The sequence below is a fragment of the Xenopus laevis genome, chromosome 5S (assembly GCF_017654675.1).
Source record: "Xenopus laevis strain J_2021 chromosome 5S, Xenopus_laevis_v10.1, whole genome shotgun sequence".
NCBI lineage: Eukaryota > Metazoa > Chordata > Amphibia > Anura > Pipidae > Xenopus > Xenopus laevis.
The window spans coordinates 55,898,826-55,924,896 of record NC_054380.1 but is presented as its reverse complement, the minus strand read 5'-3'; the positions used below and the strand labels follow the sequence as shown (position 1 = coordinate 55,924,896).

At 40.9% G+C, this 26,071-nt stretch overlaps 1 protein-coding gene across 3 annotated transcripts in view; it reads left to right on the top strand.

Moving 5' to 3' along the window:
* Positions 1–26,071, top strand: part of LOC108717423 (heparan sulfate glucosamine 3-O-sulfotransferase 5) — a 200,731-nt gene that overhangs the window by 160,221 nt on the left and 14,439 nt on the right. The window lies entirely within an intron of this gene.

Sequence of the window (26,071 nt, the reverse complement as noted above, 5' to 3'; positions counted from 1 at the left end):
TATGGGAGATAGCTCATAGTACAAGTTGATCCAAGGACTGGTCCAATTGCCATTTTGGAGTCAAGAAGGAATTTTTACCCCTCTGTGGCAAATTGGAGAGGCTTCAAATGGGGTTTTTGATGGAATAGGTCTGTATTCTGCCGAATTCAAACCTTACGAATCAAAGGAATAGTGCATTCAATCGAATTTGATTCAAAGTTTTTCCCAAAAAAATCTTAGATTTTCAAAGTCGACCTATTGACTCCAAATGGGTTCTAGGAGGTCCCCCATAGGCTAAAACAGCAATTCGGCAGGTTTTAGATGGTGAATGGGCAAAGTCAAATTTTTAAAGAGACAGTACGTGATAAATTTTGATGTTTGAATTTTTACATTTTTTTCAAATTCAAATCGAATTTGCACTATTCCCTAGCTGAAGTACACAAAAAATTGCTCGAAATTCGATTTTCTTTTTCATTCGAAAATTCACCTCGACCTTTGATACATCTGCCCCTTAAGGTTGAACTTGATGGTTGTGTCTTTTTTCAACCTAACCTACTATGTTACTATGTATGCAACTATAATTTGCCTACCCATATCTCAATACTATATTCATCCATATTTTATGAGCCTGTGCATATTCTAATCTAAACAGGTTTGATCACCGACCCATATACTTGTTTTAAACGTGCCCCTTTTAAAAAGTTTTAACTGATTCTGAGCAATTATTTAATAGGCAAATTCCTATTTGATTTTTTTTTTCATTTATCACCTGCTCACTAGTTCATTATCCACCTTAATAATTGATAATTATCACCTTTGCATCACTGTGACATGCTGTTGAACCGCTTTGTCAAAACATATCATCAAAGAAGAAATGTTAAGCAAATCCCACTTTTAATTAAATTATGCTTTTTAAGCACATTGCATAACTGTAAATTAATAGTAAATCATAATAATTCTTTTTTAGAAACAGTGGATTAAACATTATTTAATGAGGTTCAGTTTATATTTTGACATTTATGCTAACAATGATATTCACTTAACCTGCAGTCCCATAGTTGTTACTAAACTCAAAAATGTCAGTTTCTCACCGGATGATGGGTTGGGTATTGAAGTATGAAATACTGTACATTTCCCTTGTATTGCCTCTATATTTGCATGTATATTCCATGACGTTTTTCTATATCACTACTGTATTGTACTGTAGCAGTTACCATCCACTATATCCACAAATAGCACAAAATATATTCAAAAGGATAAAACTAGGCAGTGGCAACTACCAAACGCCTATAAAAACCTAACACATACGGCCTAGTCAGGACGCCCCATATTCTGCATTAGCCAGCGTGTCATCAGTGCTACAATGTCAGTAGCAGATTGTACATGTAGTTACACAACAGCAAATTGCTATACAAAAAATAGGTCTGATTTTAAAGTTTGTAAATAGTCACTGGTAACAATTATTAACAGTTGGTCACCAGCTGTAGGAGAGGTACACAGTACAAATCACTTATTACAACATAGAACGTGTTTTTTATGAACATATTTAATATTAAAGATAGATGTTAAAATGCTTGTACCCATTATAGTTGCAGATGGTCATTAGCTTTGATGATGTTCCAAATGGTCACTTGGCTGATGCTTATCGATAAATACTTGATCCTTTTCTTTATTTATAAGGTGCTACTATTTAAATCTAGCGGTCCCTGGTGGTAGTCTATAGCAAATAGTAACAGTGGTTTTATAGGCAATAAAATAAAAGTGATATTTATTGAGCTGTGGTATTCTCCTTACTCATGATTTAACACCATCCATCACCATTTCTGAAATGAGCAGGCAGAACCCATTACAAAGTGGTGATACTTACTAAAGTGGGTGTTCTTGTTCTTTTACACCACCACAGAGATTTATTACATTTTTATTTGCTCTGGAAAATTACAATTTATTTCATTAAAGTCAAGGGAAACATTTTTTTTACTCAAGAAAATTCTTGATTAAGAAGTGTAAAAATGAATACAGTATACTCTGCCTTACAGTAATGGAATGTTGCAATGTTTCATGTGACCTTTGTAAAACCAATAAAAAACTTAAGTTACAAAAAAAAAATGAATACAGTGATAGTAAAACGTTATTTTTGGACAAGTCAATAATGTGCCTTTAGCTTAAATGAACAAATATAGTTTTGTTTGCAATACTGCAATATTAAAAGGCCATAATTAAAATGTAAAAACTCAGCACACATGCATATACAACACACTTTGGGACCAAAGTTTGTTAATATTTGTATTTTTTTCTTTTCAGTGAATCAAAGTTTTTAGTACTAAAAATCATGAATTTAAATAATTACTCTAAAACCATTGTAGCGCTATAGTAAATTGAGTGCACCTAACTCTACTATGGGCTTCACTCCTATTACATATGCTCCGGATGAGACCTTAAATCTTAGGGAGTGAGCCTTCGCATCGAGGTGGAAGCAGGGTGTAGTGCAACTGTAACTGTAATCAGGGTGCAAAGAATTGGGCGCCAGCGGTTCTTATAACTTAACCAAATAACAGATTTATTGAGCACAGTATACAATCCTCAGTGGAGTGTACATAAATCAGAGCAATGCAGGTTCATACAGTACATTGAATAGGCAGTACTCACAACACCTTTGGTCAGTATGATTCTCCTCAGAGATAGGAACAATACATGCAGCTTTGAGGAGGTACACCCAGTTTTCAGCCTTTTCCCTAAGTGGAACCTGAGGGGAATCTATCTACCCTAGGTCTGTACACTTAGTCCCTACTTCTGGGCAATAAGTACCCTGGGATCTTAATCCCACTACAATCCTCGTAGGAGCCTCAGACTGCTCAGCTAAATAAACTGACTGACTATCACTCCTAGAGTGATCTATAAAGGTGAGTAGCCTATTCTTACTAGACCTGACCTGTCTAGGTTCCAACTCGAGCTCTGCCTCCTGCACAGGCTAGAGCCAGCACAAGATGGACCCTGAAGTCTGCCTTCAGAGCCTTTTTATACTCTAGCCCAGCCCTCTGCTGGTCACTAGGGGCAACACAAAGAGTCAACAGTACCCCTCCCAACTGTATTTTAGGACCCATTTAGGTGTCCATAACATGGAGGGACTGCCTGCACAAAATACTAGGGGTGGCTATTCTACACATCCCTACATTCTCCCCCTGGTGAATTCCTTACGTCCCGGCAAGGAACATATTCAATCACAAGGCAAGAATACATTACAACAATAACACATGTATTGCATTTACTGTACGTTTAACATTTCCATAGTAGCCTCTCCATAGGCCTACTGGGGAACCATGGTCAACCTGAAAAGAAAGCAGTTTAGGCATATCATGCTAGAAGCCCATTACGAAAAATAAGCAGTTAAGGCACATCTTGCTAGAAACCATTTTGAGAAATCTATCTCTATCATAGAACAGTGGTCTAAGTCTTCTCACTACTGGAGACTTAGTACATTCATATCAAACACTTTACCGAAAAGTGATACTTAGCCATTACCTTATAACCTCTTCGGGGTCACTCTCCTGAGTGTACCCAGGTAACAATGGCATACCTGAAAGAGAACAACAGCATAGAAAAATATTGGACTGTCACTAAACTGTGCCTTTATTAGTGTAACATCTCATATCATTGTGGCAACACCATAGCATTCAACTTATCATATAACCACTCTTGAGTACTATCCAGGTACCCTGGGTCAATAACTCTCTGAAAAGAAAGGCACAAGTTAAACATACTGTTTTTCCTCAAATACTTTAGCATTCCAGTCCATAAAAGAACCTGAACCCATAGTCCTTTTGTATATGCACTTAGGAGGGTAAAGGGGAAATGGAATGAACCTACAAACGTGTAGGTGTTAACTAAAACAGTCCTTGGACCTAACTCCAAGAGGAGCAAAAGAAGAAAAATCCTTCCCTGAAGAAAGTTCAGTCACTTTGGAGGGACAGGTGTGGACAGTTCAATCAAACTGCAAATCACTCTCAGTGGAGTATTATCAGTGGAAAACAAACCACCACCCACCAGTAGACTCAAATCATGTGAAGAAACCTGGCCTTGGTGTCTTCATAGGGAATGTAGTATTTGGGATGGGGTTTGTCCACCCATTGGCCATCTCCCTCATAGACCTCCAAGGAGAAATATTTGGTGGGATTGTATTTCCCACAACTCTTCACAGCATTTTTCAAAATGGTACGGCCGTACCACCACTCTCTCTCAATAGAACGCAGGTACTCCCAATCCTGCTTTCGCCGCACTTCATTTGGGTTGGTGAGACAACTGTGGTGCATTTTCTCTTTCCTCAGGATCTCGTCGATGAGCCAATCCTCATAGGAAGCAGCCACTTTCTCATACACCCACATAGGAGCATAAGGCATAAAATAGCCCCATTTTCGGTAAACTCGAAAGTTTATCACTCGTTGCACTCGGGAAACAGACCTAAAAACATTGGGGTCGGCTCGCCCAGGCAGAACCCAGAAATCTTTCTCTTCCTCTGAGCCTATCCTGGGAGGTGCAATGAAGCTGCGAGACATAAACTCTTTGGGAGCAGGTTGATCATCCAACTCTGGCCCTTCCTCATCATATTCCTCCCATCCTGGAGCAGTCGCCATGGTGGGATCCACTTTAGGTTTAGGAATATTCGCCACCCAGTCTTTTTCACCGGCCAACGATATCTTTCCCCACTCAAGGTGATAAAGCTCAGATACATGAGTGCTTTCCCCTGGCTCACTAGGGGTTACATGCACCATCACTTTGGGGTTACATGACTGTACTGGTTCACTAACCACTGATCTTTGACACTTACACCGAATTTGTGCAGCATTCTCTGACACTGACTTCCAGTCATCATCCTCATCTTGGAGGGAAGTCAGCTCTTTCTCCACTTGACTCTCAGACAGTGGAGGATCTCTGAATGTTGGGGTCACTGGCAACACGGACCCAATTCGCCCAAATGAGAACTTTCGCCAATCAATAGCTTGAGTTAAGACGGGAGCACAGGTCGGTGTGTTAAGAGCAGTGTACGTGGTAAGGGTTACATCCACCCAAGGTCCCGAATTCCTCAAGCGCAACTCACTGGTTGAAAGGCTCTCTTTGGGCCCTATCATGGAGATATCTTCCCGGTCATCCTCGGGGCTTTTCTCCTCTGGGACTCTATCCACATCAACTGCAGCAGGCACTTCAGGCGGCAGGGTTTCCACCTCGGGAACTACAGCATTAGCTTCAAGCCTGAAGTCTGCAGTAGGCTCTGACACATTTTCGCCATTTGCGTCTCCCCCTGGTGCAATCGGCACCGTCGCCACTGAAGGCATGGGCATTGGCAACGCCATAACTTCACCCCCACTCTCGGACTCTTCTGGGACAGAGGCAACGCCCGTATCATCTGTCCAGCCGGATGGGGTCATCTCACTAACCGCAGCCGCGGTCTCTAGGGCCTCACCTTCAATCGAAGCCACTTTGGAGGGGAATGCACATTCCTCATTACAGCAGGCCTCACTAGGGGGAATAGGTACATGGGATTCGGGTGCGGGAGCCGCAGCCGCTGACACCCCCGGGGCCTCCTCTATCTCTTCACAAATTAGTATAGAGTTGCCGCTCACCTCATCTTTGGTCATCCCCAGGTCTGCCTGAACAAAAGGTCCCATCCATAGTTGAGAGCCGCATTGCACGCAGGCTCCACCGGGATCCTCTAGGGCGTTTGGTGCTTCCAGGTCACATAGGCCGCATACTGGAACCATTCCCCGGGCACTGGGTGAGAAAGTCCCTTGATACACATACTGCCGCTCATGCTCCGCAAGAGTAGGAGCGCACGGCACTGGCTTTTCTTCAAGCACTCGAATCTCTGGTTCAGCAACAGGCTCCGCCATCTGCTTTTCCGCATCCGCTAACTCCAGCAGGGTTGAAGCAAGATACAAAATGGCTGCGGTACTGTCTTCTACACTGGGACGCCACGCCATGACCCTAGAGGCACCTCCTCTGTTTGGTCTGACACGCCTCCTTTGTCTCTTTCGCGCGCTCCTCAACTTAACCCTCACTGAGCAGGGTATTGAGGGGGAATGTGACGCAGTACGAATTTCCACAGCAGTAACTTCTTCGGAAGCTCCCCCTGGTGGATCATTCTCAGCAGGGGCACATTCAGGCATCACATTAACACAGGCCACTTCTATGGCAGGAGAGTTGTCCAAATTCACGGCACACAACTCCGTCGTTAATAAAGTAATATTTGAATCCACTTCCAAAATTGGGGACACATTAGCACTAGGCCCAGACTCTTCCTGGGGCACGGCCATTACATCACTCGCATCTCCCTTATCACTGAGAGCGAGGGAAATTGCAATTATTGGAGGGCTTTCTTCTAGCAACAGCACTACTGGGCTCTCTGGCTCACACGGCCGCTCAGTAGCAAAGGCCTCCTCAGTTGAACAGTCCCCTCTATGAGTAGATTCAATTAGTCCCGTACACTCCCTTGATTCTACCGGGCCCTCCGGCTCAGGCGGTAGTATGTCAGTGGGGGCCCCAGACTCCTCCGGGTAATCTACTCTGTCAAGGGACCCAGTAACCCTGACACTCTCTTCATCTTCAGAAGGCGGGTTACAAAGGGCAGCAGCACGGGCCCCACTAAGGATGTGCGGTGCAAAATAGTCCTGATAAACACACGGGCAACCTTCTGCAGGGGCGCCTATGGGATACACTCTGGAGGGCCAAGTTTCCTGGTAAGGCTCATCAGGGACCCAGTATAAGAACCTGACCTTTCCTTTTTCCATGGAAGGCCCTTTAGTAACATATTCAAGCCCGTCGAATAACGGGTTATCCATAAGAGCGTGATGCACACTATCTGGAGGGCAACACTCAGGTATGCCGTCAACTACAACGGCCTGACACGGCTCCACTTTCTTTGGGCAGTATAGTAGGCATTTTCACTATGGCTCAATACTATACTGTGACTGCGCCAGAATATTTGAGCGGGAGAGAAGAACCACAGAAGTCTCCCGCCTCTTTCCTGGCCTTTTTCCTATTGAGTCCACACCTGCAGCGCCTGTCACACTAGGCTGCAGTGCGGTGTTACAGTTTAACCCTTCTCGAGCCCCACGTGCTGGGCGCCAAAATGTAGCGCTATAGTAAATTGAGTGCACCTAACTCTACTATGGGCTTTACTCCTATTACATATGCTCCGGATGAGACCTTAAATCTTAGGGAGTGAGCCTTCGCATCGAGGTGGAAGCAGGGTGTAGTGCAACTGTAACTGTAATCAGGGTGCAAAGAATTGGGCGCCAGCGGTTCTTATAACTTAACCAAATAACAGATTTATTGAGCACAGTATACAATCCTCAGTGGAGTGTACATAAATCAGAGCAATGCAGGTTCATACAGTACATTGAATAGGCAGTACTCACAACACCTTTGGTCAGTATGATTCTCCTCAGAGATAGGAACAATACATGCAGCTTTGAGGAGGTACACCCAGTTTTCAGCCTTTTCCCTAAGTGGAACCTGAGGGGAATCTATCTACCCTAGGTCTGTACACTTAGTCCCTACTTCTGGGCAATAAGTACCCTGGGATCTTAATCCCACTACAATCCTCGTAGGAGCCTCAGACTGCTCAGCTAAATAAACTGACTGACTATCACTCCTAGAGTGATCTATAAAGGTGAGTAGCCTATTCTTACTAGACCTGACCTGTCTAGGTTCCAACTCGAGCTCTGCCTCCTGCACAGGCTAGAGCCAGCACAAGATGGACCCTGAAGTCTGCCTTCAGAGCCTTTTTATACTCTAGCCCAGCCCTCTGCTGGTCACTAGGGGCAACACAAAGAGTCAACAGTACCCCTCCCAACTGTATTTTAGGACCCATTTAGGTGTCCATAACATGGAGGGACTGCCTGCACAAAATACTAGGGGTGGCTATTCTACACATCCCTACACCATTAATAAGGGGGTTATTTATGAAAATCTGAACATTTCTCTCTATTTGTTAAAACTCAGCACACATGCATATACAACACACTTTGGGACCAGTTTGTTAATATTTGTATTTTTTTCTTTTCAGTGAATCAAAGTTTTTAGTACTAAAAATCATGAATTTAAATAATTACTCTAAAACCATTAATAAGGGAGTTATTTACTAAAATCTGAACATTTCTCTCTATTTGTTAAAACCACTTTGATCAAACTCTGATGCGCATTTTTACCAATTAATCAATAAATGTACTCAAAATAATCTGGTGTAGAAAAAGATGAGAAAATCTGAATCTAATCTGAATTGTACAAATTGTTTGGACTTCATGCCTGAAAACTCAGATTATCTCAGAAAACTACAAATTTTATTGATTATTGTACTAAACCCAGCGCAGATCATGATATCTTCCAATTGTAAACGGGACATCTGCCATTGATTTCTACATCAACTGGGCAGGTTTGAGATTTAGTACTTTTTTATTCAGACTTTTAGCAAGCTCAGATTTAATAAATCTTGAAAAGAAGAAAAAAGTTTCTTCTACGAAAAAAATTGTGTTTTCCCCTTTAAAACACCCGACCAGAGAAGATCTGACTTCAATAAATAGCCCCCTTAGTGAAAAAACACTGAAAAACTCATGTAGAAGTCATCAGCAGCTATCCTTTGAGATTTTTGGGTTTTTGCTTGTAATCCCAAAATATTTCCCACGTAAACTACAATTTCAAGGTATTCATATTTGTTCAACTCTTTAATTAATTTTTGCTTTTTTATATTTGGATTTTTAATCAATAAGGAGACATGCTCGTGTTTTTAGAATTGTCAATTTATTTGTGGCTGTTATAGTGGGATGTTGCAGAATCATTTTCTACATATGTACATGACCTGCATTAAGAAATTATATTTATCTGAAATATAAAATGAGTTTGAGGTTAAAGAGCTGCTTAACTGATCAACGCTTTCACGCCTGGTGATTAAACTTACATATCTATTCATGTGTGCACTTGGGCAATAAGTATGTCATGTTCCTATAAAATGCTTAATTTGGCTCTTTGAGACTCTTCAGCCCTAAAAGTCATGTCAAGTGTGTAAATGCACCCAGATGGTGAGAATCATTTTAAATAGATGAGATCTTATATAAGAAAATTAATAATTTAATACAAAGTCAAAGCTGAGAACATGTTTCCTGCTTTCAGCACAATGAAGTAGAAATATTCACTTTGGCATGTTGAGGGTAAGTCATTATGAGTAACATAGAAAACACTTTCCTTTCAAGTTTTCGGGAAAATTTTAACCATTTTAGTATAGCTGCACTCATTACAAATTGCTCAATGTAAATGGTAAGTCATTTTCAACATCTTATTATGACAATACAATTAAAGTATATTGCCATTTTGTAATCTATGGTTTTAATGATTATGTTTGTACTGTACATGTGGCAATCTTAAAAAATGCCTGTTTCAAGGGTAACAACATGCACATACACATAAATATGCATGAGATATAAATGAGCTGTTTCATGATTCTGATTATCAAGCATATTGATTTGAGGCGCTCTAGCTGTCAAGAAAACAGTGAGCGGAACTGGAGAAATTTAAGTGAGAAGTCTGGGAATAAATTATAATATTTGTTTTCACAAATATTACAAATTAAACTTGTTTTTATGCATAAGATGCGTTTTTAAATTTTCTCTGTTTTCAGGCACCTGCCCCACATTTTTTTAAAGATGAGAAAATGCAACTATCACTTTTAGCATCCTTTTAGTTATTCATTGAATTTGCTATTTTCAGATGATTGGTCCACAGTACAGATAATAAAAAAGAGGAATTTTACAATGGTATTTTTACTCTTTTTTTGCTTTGTTTAAATGGGTGATTTATATAACCTTACAAATTTATCTTATTGACTCATTCAGAATTTAATTCATGGGGAGGCACATATATCAAGGGTTGAATTTCAAATTCACGTGAGTTTTTTTAAACACCCTGAAATTTGAATAAATTCTGAATTTGACTGGGGGGGTTATTTATGAAAGAAATCGAATATCTAAAACTCGGATGAATTTTACCGACCCAAAAACTTGATTTAAATTAGATTAAAATTTGACCAAACCCGATTCAAAAAAATCTAATGTCAGGAAGGCTCCAAGCATCTCTGAATTGGTCACTGGTAGTGATGGGCGAATTTATTCGCCAGGCACGAATTTGCGGCGAATTTGCGCGATTCACCGCCAGGGAATAAATTCGCAAAAGGGCCGCGAGAATTCACGCCAAAAATTCACCAGCGTCAAAAAAAAAAAATATTCAGAAAAAACTGACGCCGTCGTAAAAAACGGGCGCCGGCGTCAAAAACGGGCGCCGGCGTCAAAAACGAGCGAATTTTGCACGAAATGCGCAAATTTTTCGGCGAAACGGCGCAAATTCGCCCATCACTAGTCACTGGACCTCTCCCATTGACTTGTAGAGTAATTCGAAAGGTTTTAGGTGGCAAATTAATATTTTAAAAGGACAATCAGTTTTATTCTGGCACAGGGATGGAATCCATTATAAGGAAACCTGTTATCCAGAAAGCTATGAATTAAGGCATGGCAATCTCCCATAGTCTACATTATTTGCAGTTATTTTTAATTTTTAAAAATGATTTCCTTTTACTCTGTAAAACTAAAACAGTATCTTGTAATTGATACCAACTAAGATATATCAGAGGAAATTAATATTTGTTTTTTTTCTTTTTTTTGGTCAAAACTCATAATTTCCAATTTAAAACCACCAACTCGAATTTGAATGTGAGATTTATCACACCTTGACCTTGAAAACAGTTCTAATTCGATACTTCGCCACCTCAAACCTGCTGAGAGGTTTGTTGAACCATATGAAGGTGTTAATTGCATTCCTGACATACAAGGTTTTTTTTCGGAGGAAAACTCGATTTGAATTTGAATTGAATTTGATTCTAATTTTCAGGTCGTTGCTATTCGATCGATTGTTAATATTTTAATTTTCTCATAAATAACCTCCCATTCGAGTTGTGAGTACGATTTTATTAGAGTTTAATAAAATTCACATAACATTAGAATTCGACCTTTGATAAATAACCCCTTAATGTAGAAATTATTTTTAGTAGGCTTATGGTATGGATATACAAATTACAAAAAGACCCCTTATACAGGCATCCCTGGTCGTGAGGATTTTAAATAACAGGTCCCATAGTTGTACTTATATCTAGCAAACATCATCTAAAATTTCAACTGAAATAATGAGATACATTTTACTTCTTACGACCAGACCCCTTTATAACTGTACATTTACAGAGATAATTGCTCAGTGCTTACTATAAACATGATTGCCTATAAAAAAAATGTAGTACCTGTAATTCCTTACTAGTATTTTAAGTAGTTATTATTATTACTGTGACATTTATACAAACCTATCGTTTCTTATTGTATCAAATTATGTATCCATTTATTGTTTTCCACCCACTAATGTTTGTTCTATAACATAGGTGGTGCAGTACTTAGTTTAATTCTTGACTGCTAAATTGTTCTGTTTCAACTGCTTTGACTGACTACATACTGTAGCTGGTACATTGCAAGGAGCATTGAAGGAATTATCTGCTGATTGATGTTACTGTTAAGAGCGTTTTCATCACTCAGTAAGGAATAGAACCAAAGTCCTATTCCCAGTAAAAAGAAAACAAGCCAATAGTGGGCACCTGAAGTCTGAGCTTTGTAAAACAAAGCTATCTTATTTTACATAGAACAAACCAGTTGAGTCGCCTTAAAAGCTGCCTATTGATTTGTGCTCAGACTGAAAGCCCTACACTGATGCAAATGAAATGTGTCAAAAGTGAATATTGATTTTTTTTTCCTTTTTTTTTTGTTTAAGACGATAACCCTTTGGTAATCCTGCTGACCATAGAGTCAATCCTTGTCAGTAGATTAAATAATCTTTTTTTCTTATTTTTTCTATGAAGATACTTTATGTCCAGCTATAAATAGATGTTCATATTCTGTTAGCTTAAAATAATTAGTGCAAACCCAAATATTATCATCTTCTTTTTTTCTACTTATTTTAAATATGTAAAGTTTTTGTTGTTCTTTTAGTTTTAATTTCTTTATATTGGACTAAAAGTTTACAATCCTCTCCCTGACCCCTACCCCAAAAAGGAAGAAAAACTAAATTTATTGTAGGAGAAACTATATATTTTGAGGAGGTGGTTGCTACTAAGGTTTTCCAAACAAAAATCAACCAAAAATTGAACTTTTGTTGAAAGTTTTATTATTTATTTTAAGAAAGTCCTGATCATTGTGTGCAAACTACCCCAAACAGTTTCATTCTTGAGGATCCAATTTAGAATTATGAAAAGGTCCTGTCCATTAAGCAAAATTCTACCGCAGAAAAAGTCTTCTTTTTAAAGGGTTATATCATGTAGAAAAAAAAATACATTTCTATTTTCAAACGATTTACTTTTTTTAATTTGCTTATGATGGAGAATGCACTATGACCCATGACCTTTATGGACCAAATTTGCTGCAGTGCTCTCATTGAGAACTATGGCCTCCCTATTGAATGGGGAGCAAGCAGAGAATGGAGTTTTGACTGTTGTTGCCAAAATACCTTGTGCGATATGCTTAATTAATTTTGCAGAATAGTAACTTGTACATATGGACTAGAACTACACTTATATAAAATGTATGGGATCTGTTATTCAGAATGCTTGGAGCCTGTGAATTTCCAGAGATTTTTCTCTATAACAAAAGTCTTAAACATTAAATAAAACCAATATGATTGTTTTGCCTTTAGTATGGATTCATGGTACTTAGTTACCATCAAGTACAAGCTACTGTTCTATGTTTTGGTTAATCTAGTGTCTATGGGAAATGACCTTCTATCAATTCAGAGCTTTCTGGAGTTTCTAGATAAGGAATCCATATCTGTACTGCTACATTTTTGTTTCTTGGTTGGTAGGGTTGGTTTGCCAAGAAATAAAATAAATAAAATTATGTGTGCAATTGAAATTCACAAAATTAAGAAATTAAATTATTGTTCATGCAATAATATAATATTGCACTCCAATTTGAAAGGTACAAAGCAAAATCTTCTAGATAGTGGCATTTTCAACTTGAAATGGCTGCTTTTCCAGTATGGATCTTATTGCATTCACTATTCATAGATGCATACTAAAAAAAGTGCATTCTTAGTTTCCAGTAGCATATGGGTCACTGTTTATTAGTTATTACAAACCCCTAGTAGATTAATTGTTATAGAGGCTAAATATGGTCCCTGCAACTGAATGCTGAATAAATATTTAAAAAAAGTTACAATGCTGTAATGCATGTATTTTAATAAAGAAAACTGTGACAATCATGTGTTTAAATCCCTTTAGAGTAATGCGATTATACATTAAATTTAGTATCGAACACTAGACTTTCCATCTGCCTCAGAGGACAACATGCATTAGGAGGCATCATTAATATTTAAATATACTTGCACTGATTCTTAATTGCATTTTCCTGAACAAAGTGCACACATTTACTAAGGAGAGGCTTTTTAAATTGGCTAAAGGAATGGCCTGTGTTGAATCATCAAACTGATTATGTAAATTTGCAATATTCTATAAGCCTTACCAAATTTAATTTACTTCTATTTATTTATTTTCTTCAGATGTATAATTGCTCTCCTAAAGTGTATTAAATAGATAAGGGATGCTCAACAATCGGAGATGTGGCTAGTGTACAGCAGTTTAATGAAGGACTAAAATAGCACTCTTAAGAAGAAAAAATGAATTGAAAGGGGAAATTTGCACAGCTTTAATATATAAGTACAAAAGTAAAACAAATATAATATAATAATGACATGTATGTAATTCAAATATGTTTTACTTATCCATAGATGCCCAAAATCTACAGTTTCAAATACCGAATCCTCAACAAAGATTCATCTGAATTTTGCATTTATCATAGAGTGATTTTATTATTGCTGTCTCTAATTTGCTTTGGTAATACTAAATATAAATTAAAACACACATACCGTAAATCAGAACATAATTTCATCAGCACTTTAGTGACAATGCTGAAAAATCTAAAGGATAAAAGCTGATATCTGTGGTGGAAACACTAGTAAACAAAGCAAATTTCTGCATAAACCAGGTTTATATTGAAAAGAAAGTTTTCAACCCACACTCTCTGTTCCCAAAAGTTATGGTGGGTGTTCTGGCTTACACAGTCACCTCCTTACTTATTGGTAAAAATATTACTTGGCTTCAATGTTATTTATTGGAAAAATAGTATAGTAATAATATAATATAAAAGTATAGTGATAATATGCACAGGAAAACTGGTATTTTTTCCAGAATATATAGCAACTCAAAACAGATGCCATAGACCATTTAGGGGATTAGGTGTGAGTACTGTTTTATGAAGATGATAATGCTACCAAGTGCCCAAGGGTAATATTGTGAATCTGTAATCAGGCACCATCGTTATAAAAAATCTAATCTACAAAGCAAATATTAGACATTTCTGTGAATGGTGAAAGCCTGCAGTAAGTTCTTAAATCATACAGATCTCTGTACATTTACCACATTCCTGCACACATGCCATTACAATTCTAATTACTGTTCCCGTTAGAGCATCTAATGAGATATATTGAATTGCCTCTCAATCACAAATCAGTATGGTGCCTTACCTGAAGTACAGCCCATCACATCTGGCACTGACTATCCATTTTCTGAATGTAAATCCATTACAGCCAATGTTACTACTCATACACTAATAAACATAGTTTGCATATATTAGAGCTAATCCTTTACTGTGCTTAAAGGAGAAGGAAACCCCCAGGGCGCAAAACCTCTCCCCCCTCCCCTGTGCTGCCCCCCCTCCCTCCTCCCCCCTGGCCTACCTGTCCCCCTGGGCAAATGCCCCTAACTTTTTACTCACCCCTCTGCGCAGGTCCTGTCCACGGAGTACGCAGTCGCCATCTTCTCCCACGCGCGTCTTCTTCCTGCTCTGATCGGCGTTTTCTGGCGCATGCGCAGTAGGAACAGGTACCGGTACGGCTCTACTGCGCATGCGCCGAATGTCACGAAGTGAAATCGGAAAACTTCGTGACATTCGGCGCATGCGCAGTAGAGCCGTACCGGTACCTGTTCCTACTGCGCATGCGCCAGAAAACGCCGATCAGAGCAGGAAGAAGACGCGCGTGGGAGAAGATGGCGACTGCGTACTCCGTGGACAGGACCTGCGCAGAGGGGTGAGTAAAAAGTTAGGGGCATTTGCCCAGGGGGACAGGTAGGCCAGGGGGGAGGAGGGAGGGGGGGCAGCACAGGGGAGGGGGGGAGGGGTTTAGCGCCCTGGGGGTTTCCTTCTCCTTTAAGTCACAGTTTATCAGGCTCGGTTAGCCCTCAGTCAGACAGTCATAGTCAAAGAACTAGCCAATAGGTACCATGATATTAGTGAAAACACCCCCGCAGGCTTCAGGCAGAGGGGTAGAGAATAAGTGCAGTATACAGACAACAAGCACACAGATGCAGGTTAAACTTGCACCAAAGTCAGAATCTTCACACATTTGCACAGTTGTCCTGCTCTCTAGTCCTCATACAGCTGTAAGATCCATCCCCTGGTGGGTACAACCCCAGTTAATCTCCTCAACAGGGCTCTTTTGCTCACTATGGCTTGTGTTCCTATAGCACCGCCATCCTACTCTATCCTTATACTCACTCTGAGTGACCAGGCCTGGTAAATACGGTTAGTTTGGTGCCTCAGGAACAGAAAAGATGAAGTGACTGAGAATCTAAAAAAATTTAAATGAAGATCTAACATCCGAACCAAATAACAAATCATGAGGGACTGAGACCTTAAACTTTCGTTATGTCATTTCCATTTGCAAGAAATATCATTTCATTTCTTCAAACAAAATTTTGCAAAGAATATCAGCATTAAATTTACATTGTGCTTAGGGTATTATATCTTTTATAAAGCTTCCCTATTCCCTAAGTAACAGAAATTTGTGCCTGCCAAAATACTTTCGGCACATGCGCAGTTGTAATGAACCGGAAGATTGCGCATGCGCCGGTACACCAATCACTTTATGAAGAATACCGAAGCTACGAACATGGCGCCCATGAGCTCCACCAGGCCCGGACTGGCAATGTAATTTTTCGGGCAAATGCCCGAGGGGCCGCACTATATCTTGTTTAATTGGGCCGCTCCAGAGCGATAGTACTAATTTAGAACTTCCTTTTCACCGCATCCGGCGGGCTCTAGGACCCAGCTCCTAGCTCCAACTGTGGCCCCGCCCCTCCCAGTCGTCTCTGCTGCTGTCGCTGCCGTGCACGAGTGTTGTGGAAGCCGAATGTACAGGGCCTCTCAGTCTCCTGCATCAGCTCAGTGAGTACAGACAGGCTGTAGCACACACTACTATAGAGCAGCAGTCAGCAGATCCACGTCTGCCCAGTAGTTACTGAGGCTGTGGACAGGTGTGGATTATATTGTGTGTGCTGACTGCTGGTCTGCCTGTGCTGAGCCTGAAGCCCTGAATGTAATGTTCCCTGCCACAGTAAGATGCAATTATCCATTTTTTAAAATACAATTGGGAAAAAAAAAATAGGAGCAAAAGGAGGAGAGGCTGATCGAATAAAAAATATAGGGCCAATCTAAATAGGAGTGAAGATGGGGAAGCGTAATAAGGAATGAACGGAGAGAAAGCTGGAATAAAGAAAAGCTTAATGCTGAAGGGTGGAAAAATGAAGGGGTATGAGAGAGAATTTGAAAAAAATAAAGCAGAAAGGATCCATCCTCTTTTCTTTCTGTAATTCTTGCGACAGTGGACTGTCAGAGTATGAAATATTTGGTGGCCACTATGTGCCATGAAGTGCTGGGGCTAATGGAACAAGGAAGAGATAGATACAGTACAAAGGCAGGGTTACAGCAACAGTTAGCAGGAGAGAGACAGGCACTGGAGTCCCTGTGGTATGCCAGTTACAACTCTAGAACTGCCGTAGGCTGAGTTATACAGGGAACTCTGAGTATCACTCATGTATTATAAGGGATAATGTACCCCCTACTGTAAATGATAAGGATATTAGAAGTCACTGAGGGGTTGTTCTGTGACCATATAAAGGCACAAGGCTGCAGGCTGAGTTATACAGGGAACTCTGAGTATCACTCATGTATTATAAGGGATAATGTACCCCCTACTGTAAATGATAAGGATATTAGAAGTCACTGAGGGGTTGTTCTGTGACCATAAAAAGGCACAAGGCTGCAGGCTGAGTTATACAGGGAACTCTGAGTATCACTCATGTATTATAAGGGATAATGTAACCCCTACTGTAAATGATAAGCAAACATACATTTAAATGCCCATTGGTATGTATCTTATAGGATGCATTATTAGTTCTCCTTTAGCACAAGCCCAGAAACTAAAATGTACTCCTTTTGCATTTGTTTATGACTTATAATATAATATATATATATATATTAAAATATATATATATATATATATATATATATATATATATATATATATATATATATATATATATATATATATATATATATATATTCGTGTGTAAATAAAAGACCAGCATGCATTTCTATGTGGGCTGCTTTGATTTTTTTTGCCAGGGCTGCTTTTTACTCCCAGTCCGGCCCTGAGCTCCACTGCCCTCTTCTGCAGGTGCGGGTCAGTATTCCTAGAGGGGACACATAATCTGCTGCAGCACTATGCAGAGGGGAGGCAGGGACTTTTGCCTAAAGGGGGGTTTAGTTCTTCTTTAAGGCTTCAGCTATCATTTAAGAAAGGCAAGTACTACAGTAATACAAAAACACTAATTTGTAATAAATGCAGAAATGTAGACAAAGGGGCTGATTTAGGAACAGTGCTAAGTTGCACCAGTGTGGTATAGCAATTTTATAACTTCTTCCCAGTGGTTGTTTGACTGAATGCCACTGCCGCATGCCTCATTAGATTTGTTTCTGGACATATGTATATATATAATACCATAACCTACTTATAAACTGAAATAGACAACCACGATACGTAGCTTTGAATATCAGAAAAGCTATTGATCCTATAGAAGAGAAAACAAATGCAAAACAGTTGATATTCTAAACTTTGTCAGCAGCATGGCAGACAGTATGATATAACAACGTTTCATAAAGGATTTGAGTCAACCTTTTAATGCGTACAGTATCTCAAAAATATACATCCAAATAATGAAAACATCAATCCATTTTTAATGTTTAGTAATAATATGAATCAACTAAAGGTGATTCTCCCCCCCCCCATATTTAACATTGAGCAGAAGGCAGTGAATTATGTAGGTCTGAAACAGGAATCAGGAATACAAAATAGTCATTTACAAGTAATCTGTTACTTCTCTGTATGTAAGGGGTATTGTAAGGAAAAGGAAACACGGCACGGTGCCATCTGCCAAGATTTTGGGCAGGAGCTGTAGACATTTTTCTGGCTGACATAATCCCTTTGCAATTGATCTTTAAAAGCTCTAATGATGAAGTGCAACATTTATCATCTTTCTGTCATAGGATCCCCTCTTGACCAGTAGCCGTGTTATATCTCTTTTGTGTTAATTCTGGAGATTGTATAAGCAAGCTTAAATGTGTGTTTAATTTACAATCAATCTGTTACATTTCACAGAGACCAATATTGAAGTGCCATATCATTTTTAGCTGAGACTTACCAATTTAAAATGAAATATATGTTGTCTAGTTTTTAATAAATACACGTTTTCTCAAGTCAGATCCTCTGATTTCTGTACATGAAACATTTTACCTTATGGTGCATATATATGTATATATGTATGTATATATATATAGATAGATAGATAGATAGATAGATAGATAGATAGATAGATATAGAGAAAATAATGGCTCTCAGGATTTGTGTAACAAAAAACAAAAATGGTTCTTTATTTGGTTTAATGTTTCGAGCCCGCACAGGCCTCTTCGTCAGGAGTAGGGATCCGGACTGTTCGCCCGCGAACTAGTTCGCACGAACATCGGGTGTTCGCGTCCGCCGAATGTTCGCGAACGACGCGCGACGTTCGCCAATTTGGGTTCGCCATAGCTGGCGCTTATTTTTGACCTCTCACCCCAGACCAGCAGATACATGGCAGCCAATCAGGAAGCTCTCCCTCCTGGACCACCCCCACACCCCCTGGACCACTCCCCTTCCATATATAAACTGAAGCCCTGCAGCGTTTTTTCATTCTGCCTGTGTGTGCTTGGAAGAGCTAGTGTAGGGAGAGACCTGTTAGTGATTTGAGGGACAGTTGATAGTAACAGAACTCTGCAGGGATTTGAGGGACATTTTAGGTTAGGTAGCTTTGCTGGCTAGTAATCTACCTTCTACTGCAGTGCTCTGTGTGTAGCTGCTGTGGGCACTGCTGCTGATCTCTCATCTGCTGACTGCTGTAATAACCCAATAGTCCTTGTAAGTACTGCTTTTATTTTCTTTTTTGTTTTTTTACTTTGCTAGTTGCTACTATAAGAGCCCAGTGCTATTAGTCTAGCTGTGTTGGGGTGGGGAGTGGGACTGGTGTGCTGCTCCTAGTAGTTCAGCACCAACCAGAGTAATTTTTTTAATATATATATATTTTTTTTTATTTTACTTATCTCACTGTTCTTTAACGTGTCCAGTGCTGTTTGCTGTTCTTCATAGTAGTGCACCAATAGTAGTGCACTTGCAGGCATTATTTGCCCAGTGTGTTCTTCAAACAACGGCCACCTAGCTGTGTGAGCTTGTTCACATTCTGTCTAAATATCAATAATAATACCGTCTCCAGAAACACCACCTGAGTGACGTTTTTCAAGCAACAATAATATATTCCATATCACTGCTGTAGTGTATACGTTGACCTTGCAGGCATTGTTTCAATTTGTTTGCCCAGTGTGTTCTTCATTTTCAAACAACGGCCACCTAGCTGTGTGAGCTTGTTCACATTCTGTCTAAATATCAATAATAATACCGTCTCCAGAAACACCACCTGAGTGACGTTTTTCAAGCAGCAATAATATATTCCGTATCCACTGCTGTAGTGTATACGTTGACCTTGCAGGCATTGTTTCAATTTGTTTGCCCAGTGTGTTCTTCATTTTCAAACAACGGCCAGCTAGCTGTGTGAGCTTGTTCACATTCTGTCTAAATATCAATAATAATACCGTCTCCAGAAACACCACCTGAGTGACGTTTTTCAAGCAGCAATAATATATTCCGTATCCACTGCTGTAGTGTATACGTTGACCTTGCAGGCATTGTCTGCCCAGTGTGTTCTTCATTTTCAAACAACGGCCACCTAGCTGTGTGAGCTTGTTCACATTCTGTCTAAATATCAATAATAATACCGTCTCCAGAAACACCACCTGAGTGACGTTTTTCAAGCAGCAATAATATATTCCGTATCCACTGCTGTAGTGTATACGTTGACCTTGCAGGCATTGTTTGCCCAGTGTGTTCTTCATTTTCAAACAACTGCCACCTAGCTGTGTGAGCTTGTTCACATTCTGTCTAAATATCAATAATAATACCGTCTCCAGAAACACCACCTGAGTGACGTTTTTCAAGCAGCAATAATATATTCCGTATCCACTGCTGTAGTGTATACGTTGACCTTGCAGGCATTGTTTGCCCAGTGTGTTCTTCATTTTCAAACAACTGCCACCTAGCTGTGTGAGCTTGTTCACATTCTGTCTAAATATCAATAATAATACCGTCTCCAGAAACACCACCTGAGTGACGTTTTTCAAGCAGCAATAATATATTCCGTATCCACTGCTGTAGTGTATACGTTGACCTTGCAGGCATTGTTTGCCCAGTGTGTTCTTCATTTTCAAACAACTGCCACCTAGCAGTGTGAGCTTGTTCACATTCTGTCTAAATATCAATAATAATACCGTCTCCAGAAACACCACCTGAGTGACGTTTTTCAAGCAGCAATAATATATTCCGTATCCACTGCTGTAGTGTATACGTTGACCTTGCAGGCATTGTTTGCCCAGTGTGTTCTTCATTTTCAAACAACTGCCACCTAGCTGTGTGAGCTTGTTCACATTCTGTCTAAATATCAATAATAATACCGTCTCCAGAAACACCACCTGAGTTGTTGTTGTTGTTGTTTTAAAAAAAATGCCAGGCAAAGGCAGGCCGCCACGCAGAGGCACTAGGGGCCGTGCTGCTATGCTATCCTGTGGCCCTAGGAAATTGCCCAGTTTTACAAAGGCAATTACCCTGAACTCCCAAAATGCTGAAGAGGTAGTTGACTGGCTTACACAGCACACCCCATCCTCTACCGTTTCTAACTTTGCCACAACATCCTCATCCTCCTCTGCTATGGGCACCCCACGTAACACTTCCTCCACCACCGGCGCCCCTTCTTCACTGGAGTCAGAGGAGTTATTTACACATGAGTTTTTTGAAGTGAGTGATGCGCAACCATTATTGGCAGAATAAGATGAAGGAGATGAGGACGTTACACCAGATATAATTCTGGCAGACAACACAACAGAGATGGACATAATGAGTGATGAGGAGGTCCCCGCTGCTGCTTCCTTCTGTGAGCTGTTAGAAGAAATTGATGCATCTGAGGAGAATGATGATGAAGAGATTGATGTTTTGTGGGTGTCCAGTAGAAGAGAGCAAGAGGAGGATAGTTCAGATGGAGAGACGGAGAGTCAGAGAGGCAGGAGGAGAATAAGACTTAGAAGAAGCAGGGAGGACAGCTCGCAGGGAACAGTAGGGCAACAACATGTATCGGCACCTGTGGTCAGCCGGCCAACGCACCCGCCATTGCCGCCAACTTCTACTGTTACCGCCAGATTGCCAGCTTCATATAGGTCAGCAGTGTGGGATTTTTTTAATGTGTGTGCCTCTGACAAAAGCGTTGTAATTTGCAATGAGTGCAGTCAGAAACTGAGTCTTGGGAAGCCCAACACCCACATAGGTACAACTTCTATGCGAAGGCACATGAACGGCAAGCACAAAGCACTATGGGAGCAACACCTCAAAGGCAGCAGACAAACTAAAAGCCACCCTCCTTCTGGTCCAGCATCTTACTGCTCTACCTCTGCTGTCCTTGACCCGTCTGAACCACCCTCCACTCCGCCTTCCACCTTGACCACCAGTTCCCAGTCATCTGCCCCCAGCCAAGTTTCTGTGAAGGCCATGTTTGAGCGTAAGAAGCTAATGTCTGTGAGTCACCCCCTTGCCCGGCGTCTGACAGCTGGCTTGTCTGCACTCTTAGCCCGCCAGCTTTTACCATACCAGCTGGTGGACTCTGAGGCCTTCCGCAAATTTGTAGCAATTGGGACACCGCAGTGGAAGGTACCCAGCCGCAATTTTTTTTCAAAGAAGGGAATACCACACCTGTACCACCATGTGCAGAGCCAAGTCACCGCATCTCTGTCACTTAGTGTTGGGGCAAAGGTCCATATGACTACTGACGCATGGTCCTCCAAGCATGGTCAGGGCAGGTATGTCACCTACACTGCCCACTGGGTGAATTTGGTTATGGCTGGGAAGCAGGGAATGCGTGGCTCAACAACAACAGTGGAGTTGGTGTCACCGCCACGGATTGCACGCGGTTCTGCCACCACCTCTACTCCTCCTTCGCTCTCTACCTTGTCTTCTTCCTCTGCTTCCTCCTCCTCTGCTGCTGGGTCCTCCTCCTCCACACCTGTGCACCCCCAGCTCCCCCTAGGCTATTCGACGTGCCAGGTACGCCGTTGTCATGCTGTCTTGGGGATGACGTGCCTGGAAAGCAGAAACCATACCGGATCTGTACTCCTGTCATCTCTGCAGTCACAGGCCGATCGGTGGCTGACCCCACACCAACTGAAGATCGGAAAAGTGGTGTGTGACAATGGAAGCAATCTGTTGGCAGCACTGAGACTGGGCAATTTAACACATGTGCCCTGCATGGCACATGTTCTGAATTTAATAGTCCAACGTTTTATCTCGAAGTACCCAGGATTCCAAGACATTCTCAGGCAGTCCAGGAAGGTGTCGGCCCATTTCAGACGTTCCTACACAGCCATGGCACGCCTTGCTGACATTCAGCAGCGGTACAACATGCCAGTCAGGCGTTTAATTCGCGACAGCCAGACTCGCTGCAATTCAACGCTCCTCATGTTTGAACGTCTGCTGCAACAACAAAGAGCCGTCAATGAATACCTGTTTGAACTGGGTGGTAGGACTGGATCTGCAGAGCTGGGGATTTTTTTCCCCCGTTACTGGGTGCTTATGCGCGATGCCTGCAGGCTCATGCGCCCTTTTGAAGAGGTTACAAACATGGTCAGTCGCACCGAAGGCACCATCAGCGACCTAATACCCTTTGCTTTCTTCCTGGAGCGTGCCGTGCGACGAGTGACAGATGAGGCTGTAGACCAGCGTGACGAGGAGCAGGAAGCGCACGATTTCTGGTCGGAATCACCAGAACGAGCCCAGGCACCTGCTGCAACGCAGGGAGAGGTGTCAGAACTGGAGTCAGAGGAGGAAGGTGGCTTTGTGGAGGAGGAGGACCAACAGGAGCAGGCTTCCCAGGGGGCTTGTGGTGACCGTTTGGGGACCCCTGGTCTTGTACGTGGCTGGGGGGAGGAGACCGTGGATGATGTAGTCCCTGATAACGAGGAAGCGGAGATGGATACCTTGCCTAGGTCACAAAAGTGTGGATTACCTGACCTTTATTAAAATGAACGAGGCATGGATCTCGGAGGGTTACTGCACGCCGGAAGACTTGTTCTGACTCCCCATGCAGCTGTCCTTCTCTGCACGCCGCATGACTCCACACACAGCTGTCCTTTAGCGTCCTCCTCCCTCCGCCACCGTTACAAACTAGGGTGCAAACCCTACTGGTTTGGTTTCATTTGAATCAAAACTTTTTGGACAGGTAAATCCTGAGTTTTTCTGGCCTCTGTTCTTCAGTGGCTGCGACAAAAAAAAATGACTATTTTTAGCATTTATATGGCATATTTTTTCTGGCCTCTGTGCTTCAGTGGCTGCGACAAAAAAAATGACTATTTTTAGCATTTATATGGCATATTTTTTCTGGCCTCTGTGCTTCAGTGGCTGCGACAAAAAAAATGACTATTTTCAGCATTTATATGGCATATTTTTTTCTGGCCTCTGTGCTTCAGTGGCTGCGACAAAAAAAAAAAGACTATTTTCAGCATTTATATGGCATATTTTTTCTGGCCTCTGTGCTTCAGTGGCTGCGACAAAAAAAATGACTATTTTTAGCATTTATATGGCATATTTGTCTGGCCTCTGTGCTTCAGTGGCTGCGACAAAAAAAATGACTATTTTCAGCATTTATATGGCATATTTTTTCTGGCCTCTGTGCTTCAGTGGCTGCGACAAAAAAAATTACTATTTTTAGCATTTATATGGCATATTTTTTTTGGCCTCTGTGCTTCAGTGGCTGCGACAAAAAAAATGACTATTTTTAGCATTTATATGGCATATTTTTCTGGCCTCTGTGCTTCAGTGGCTGCGACAAAAAAAATGACTATTTTTAGCATTTATATGGCATATTTTTCTGGCCTCTGTGCTTCAGTGGCTGCGACAAAAAAAATGACTATTTTTAGCATTTATATGGCATATTTTTCTGGCCTCTGTGCTTCAGTGGCTGCGACAAAAAAAATGACTATTTTCAGCATTTATATGGCATATTTTTTCTGGCCTCTGTGCTTCAGTGGCTGCGACAAAAAAAATGACTATTTTTAGCATTTATATGGCATATTTTTTCTGGCCTCTGTGCTTCAGTGGCTGCAACAAAAAAATGACTATTTTCAGCATTTATATGGCATATTTTTTCTGGCCTCTGTGCTTCAGTGGCTGCGACAAATTTTTTTTATATTTTTAGCATTCATATGGCATATTTTTTCTGGCCTCTGTGCTTCAGTGGCTGCGACAAAAAAAAAATCATATTTTCAGCATTTATATGGCATATTTTTTCTGGCCTCTGTGCTTCAGTGGCTGCGACAATAAAAATGACTATTTTCAGCATTTATATGGCATATTTTTTCTGGCCTCTGTGCTTCAGTGGCTGCGACAAAATTTTTTTATATTTTTAGCATTCATATGGCATATTTTTTCTGGCCTCTGTGCTTCAGTGGCTGCGACAAAAAAAAATCATATTTTCAGCATTTATATGGCATATTTTTTCTGGCCTCTGTGCTTCAGTGGCTGCGACAAAAAAAAATTATATTTTTAGCATTCATATGGCATATTTTTTCTGGCCTCTGTGCTTCAGTGGCTGCGACAAAAAAAATTTATATTTTTAGCATTCATATGGCAATTTTTTTCTGGCCTCTGTGCTTCAGTGGCTGCGACAAAAAAAACATAATTTTTCAGGAAAGTACACATGCCTAATTTTTCAGGGTTCTGCAACAGTGGCAAAATCGCATCTTTTATGGTCACCGCAGGTGATCAATAAAGTAGACCAAAACTGGGCCCACACTGCAGAATCAGTGTTTTTTGGTTCACTTCACTGTACATTGAATTACCTCTGCCTGACCGTGCACGTGCGCACAAGCACGGTGACTGCTAAACACACCACTACAGAAATATTGCCACCAACAGGACGAACATCCTGGAGGTGACAAGCAACTAGTAATTAAAAACTATTATTTGCTCACTTGACGGTATCATTCATGAAAGCTCTTTGCGTTTTTTTGCGTTGCTGTAAGCGCCGCGTTTTGTCTTTGCGTGTGAACAGGCTGTAACCTTTACACGACTTGATTGGCATGTAGACGCCGGACGTTTTAAAGCAGTTTATTACACAAGTTTAGAAATGTAGTGTGATTTCTGCCCTTTACAGCACAAAACGCAGCGCTGTGTCAACAATGTATTTTTCAGAAACATTTTTGCCCTTGATCCCCCTCTGGCATGCCACTGTCCAGGTCGTTGCACCCTTTAAACAACTTTAAAATCATTTTTCTGGCCAGAAATGTCTTTTCTAGCTTTTAAAATTCGCCTTCCCATTGAAGTCTATGGGGTTCGCGACGTTCGCGAACCGTTCGCATTTTTGTCCGGAAGTTCGCGAACATGTTCGCGAACATTTTTTCCGACGTTCGCTACATCCCTAGTCAGGAGAGAATAACAAACCTTCTTC